We start from the raw sequence: 4,026 nt of genomic DNA on the forward strand, positions 1-4,026 counted from the left end.
GGGGCTTCGTCCCACTCCCGACCTCCCGAGGACTCGGGCAGAGCCTGCAGAGGAGCTGCTGCCCGTCCACTCCCGGGGGCTCCGGGCGCAGCGCGGCCGGGAGAGGGCAGAAGGGGAGACGGGCTGGAGAGAGGCCCAGTGGGGCGTGCGTCTCCTGCTGCAAATCCAGACCCTGGGCGCTGTGAGCAGGAAACTCCGCACGAAAGCAACGGGTTGAGCCATGGGCTCCGGAGCCTCCCGAGGGAGATCACTGCAGTTAAAGAGCAAAGTGCGAACCTTTCTGGAGGGCTGAGACCGGCCCTGAAGGAAGTTCCCCCCACCTTTCTGGTAAAAATACGAAACTTATTCACTCTTCACACTTCATCATAGACTGCGGTGCAGTATGAGTTCCTCGGTTTAAGGCCAACAAAGACACCGTCAAGGTCGGGCAGTTTCTGATAAAAGCCGGGAGTTAAGAGCTAGCCGCCGCCGAGCGTTCTGTCCATCCGGGCCCAGGAGTTGCCTTCCTTCCGGGTGGCTGCTTCCTTTTTCAGACTTTGTCCGGCGTCGGCCGACCTTTGCAGGTTATTCGGGTTCTCCTTGAAATCTACGTCCACTGAGAACAGTGACCGAAACTGGATTGCCCTGAAGTCTGAGACCAAATACTGAAGGCTGAAAAATATGACCAAGAGCAGCGTTGTCCTGCCTCGGACTGTCAAGACCCTCGGATAATTTTAACGCGAAGGTCCGTGGTTATCATCAGGTTCTTTCGTGGGTTGGTCTCTCAGCCCGCGCCTCCACCTTCTTAGTGCGGAGATCGGAGATCCGAGGCGAATGCGGTCAAGTTCCCAGCAATGCGGCAGGGGCTGAGTTTTCCATAATTCAGATTTTCCCTTTTCCCCCCAGGGAGAAGGAAACCGAGGCGCCCAAGAGGGGTGTCAAGCCCAGGTGTCTGGCCAGCTGCTTGTGTGAAGACAGAGACCTCCCCTGCCCTCGAGTGGTTAGAATGAAACTAAGGGGAGGGAGAGATGACTGGACTCGAAGACCTAACCCAACTGTGGAGAGCCGCTTGCCGAAGGGAAGACTGGCTGAGAAACCTTCCCTGATGCCTCTGGCTGGCCTCTGAGAAAGGTATCAGAGACCAAGGAGAAGGTGTATATGAGTAGCTCGTTTGATTCCATGTGTGTTTTACCGCTCCCATAAAATTACCTGACCTGTGTTTCATGAGTCTGGGGGAAAGTTCCAGAAATTTACCTTGGACGCCCAGGTGAGCTAATGGGGATCTGCAATTGGTGAGATCCCACCAGGCCAGGGGTCCTCAGGGTCACTGCACCCCCCTTTTCAACTCCTTTTCCCTGTGGGCGGGTGGCAGGGACAGGAGAAGCACAGGATCCAAAGATGCGGGTAGCTTGGTCCTGAGAGGGCTGCAGCCTCTCCATTCCCCGCTAAGCTCAGCTTGCCCTGGTTTCCCCTCCATCCCCAACAGGGTGCCCCTCACTTTCTGAAGAACCCCTGTCTCATAAATGATGTCCCATCTCCTAAGGTGGGTAGCACAGGGACACCTGGCTCCCTAGTGCCAAATCCTGGCAATTCCTCAAGACTTCCAAGTCTTCCAGAGAGGGCCCATTGCCACCCTGGTGGGTGTCACAGCTGCCTCCTGTTCACAGCCCTCCTTCACCCGTATCCCAGGCCCGGACCTCCAGGAGAACTGGCAAGAGCCATGGGACTCGAACCTCCATCTCCCCTCACTCCTTCCCAGTTCTGGGCCTGACCACATCTTCATTTGTTTGTTATGGAGCATTCCCCACCATGTCCCACCTTCTAGGAGCCCGGGGGGGGGGGGCTGGCCCTTCCCAGGATGGTGTCAGGCAGAGGCTGCTGGTGAGGAACAAGGCCTCCAAGCTTTCAGTTTCCTGTCCTCCTGGAAGATTCTTACAACACCAACCTGTGGCCATGCCCTCCCCGCTGGAACCCGAAATGCAGACCCTGGGACAAGCTGCATTGCCCGGTGCTCCACACACTCCTCAGTGGGTGAGGCTCATGGTGATTTTCCAGCTAGAAAATGGGTCCATCTTAATCTCTCCTGGCCCAGTGTCCCCTTGCCCACCTGGTCTCAGAAATGAGGGTGCAGAAAGGTCGGTGCCCTGACACTGGCTGTGTCCCTGTCCTGTGTTTCCAGCTGTGTTTCTGCTCTGTTCACATGTCTTCCAAGGAGCCTGGGGCATCAGTCACTGGGCTGCCCCTTGGCCTCTGCCCTTGGCATCCCTGTGTGGGCTGAAGTGTGCCTCCCACTGAGGAGTGAGTAGTGGCAGCCGGGGGAGAAGTACCTCCAGCCTAAGACCCACTGTGGCCTGGGGTCTGGGGACAGGAATCATGCACCTACTCAGCAGGCCGGGACAGAGGGTGGAGAGTTTGAGCCCAACCTGGGCCTCTTAGTGAGACCTCATCTCAGAATCTGGGAGTTTATGAAGGGCTGTGGATAAGGCTCAGTGTGAAGGTATCAATACCAAAAGTGACGGTGGAGGGGACCGTGACGAGGGAACGACACTGAGAGGGGTCCTGTGGATGGAACGTGGCCCCCCACATGCTAAGCATAAGCTTTCTACAGGGCTGCACCACTGCCCCTTGAACTCCCTATCCCAGTTTTGAGGCTTTCTGCCACCTGTCCGCTCCCACACCCTCGGTCACTTTCTGAACTGCCTTCCTCCAACCTCAGTGCCGTCACACGCCATGGTCTCCTTGGGCCTCCTGTCCCACTTCCGCTTGCCTGCCTGTCCACTGGTCTGTGAGCTCCTTGATTTGGTTTGAAGAGGTAAAACTTACTTTTTTCCTAAGTTAGATGGAAGGAATAATACTCGTGCTAGGAAAGGTGGACTTGAACACAGGGTCCTAGCAGGAGTGATTTCTACTCGTCCTTGTGTGTCCTTCAAGCTCATGTGTCCTTTTTATCCAACACAGGACTCCGCATGGCTCCACCCCATCCAAAGCTGCAGTGCAGCAAGAGTGGAAGTCTGTGCAAGTTCAGCGGACGCCATGCCCGGTCTGTGGTACGAACCTCCTTCCACCCCGTGTCTCCATCCTTGATTAAGGCAGCTGATCTGATCTGATTCACAAATGGATCAGCTCGTCCACTCCAAAGCAGGCCTCAGAGATGGGTGGGGAAGGCATTTGGGTCATTTCCAAGCAGAAACATTCAGAACGGCCAACTTGCCCCACGTGAGACGCTGGCTCTGTGGACTGGGCAGGAAGTGAGGGGGTGTCCACCCCGGGGAGTGGGGGTCCTGGCACCATGAAAGGCTTCCTGTGAGACCCTCTCCACACCGAGTCCTCCCGGCCTTAAAATATAAAGCTGGGTTGTGTCCCATTCGGGACCAAAGAAAAGGGTGAACCATGCCCTGAAATGCCTCTGCCATTCTTGTTGTTAAACATTAATCTTTAAAGGGAGGAACACCCAAATGCTGATATAATGACCCAAATAAAGGTTTCCTATCTCACCAGGATTTATTTGATGACTAGCAAAGCGTCCCAGCTTTGTCCTTCAGTCCTATGCCAAAAGGTGTTGGAACTTTTGGTAAACTTTACACGTCATCATGGCCTCCGTAGTGAGCGAGGGAAGAAAAAAAATCAACAGAAGGAGGAAATTTTTCTTCCATTTGTTTCTTTTCAGGGCTATATGTGTTTTCTCATTCCATGTCTGTCGGTGGGGCCTTCTGTGAATAATGGAATATCCAACAGCCACAAAAAATAATGAGAATGCTTTGGCTATACTGAGGTAAGATCATCTCAAAGATACATTGTTGAGTTAAAGAAGCAAGTGTGTTCCCATCTGCATTGAAAGAAAAGGACAATACATATAGTGTGTTTGTCTTCAAGTCTTAGTGGATACACAAGATACTGATGACCTTAATTGTATCAAGAAAAAAAGTTGGTTATTAGTGGATAGAGTTGTTCATTGTATACTCTTTCGTATCTTTTGATTTTGAAATATTTAAACATTTTGCAGAAAATTAAAAATTCTCAATGACTTTTTTTTTTTTTTTTTTTTTT

The 4,026-nt window shown here is 52.9% G+C and overlaps 1 long non-coding RNA gene across 1 annotated transcript; it reads left to right on the forward strand.

Moving 5' to 3' along the window:
* Positions 1-992: 992 nt before the first annotated feature.
* Positions 993-3,872, forward strand: LOC104859287. The gene is made up of 3 exons (XR_779338.1): positions 993-1,110; positions 2,938-3,026; positions 3,647-3,872. It is a non-coding gene; the product is annotated as an uncharacterized LOC104859287 (long non-coding RNA).
* Positions 3,873-4,026: the final 154 nt, after the last annotated feature.

The sequence above is a fragment of the Fukomys damarensis genome, unplaced genomic scaffold, assembly GCF_012274545.1.
Source record: "Fukomys damarensis isolate Sample0158 unplaced genomic scaffold, DMR_v1.0_HiC HiC_scaffold_37, whole genome shotgun sequence".
In the NCBI taxonomy this organism is placed as follows: Eukaryota; Metazoa; Chordata; class Mammalia; order Rodentia; family Bathyergidae; genus Fukomys; species Fukomys damarensis.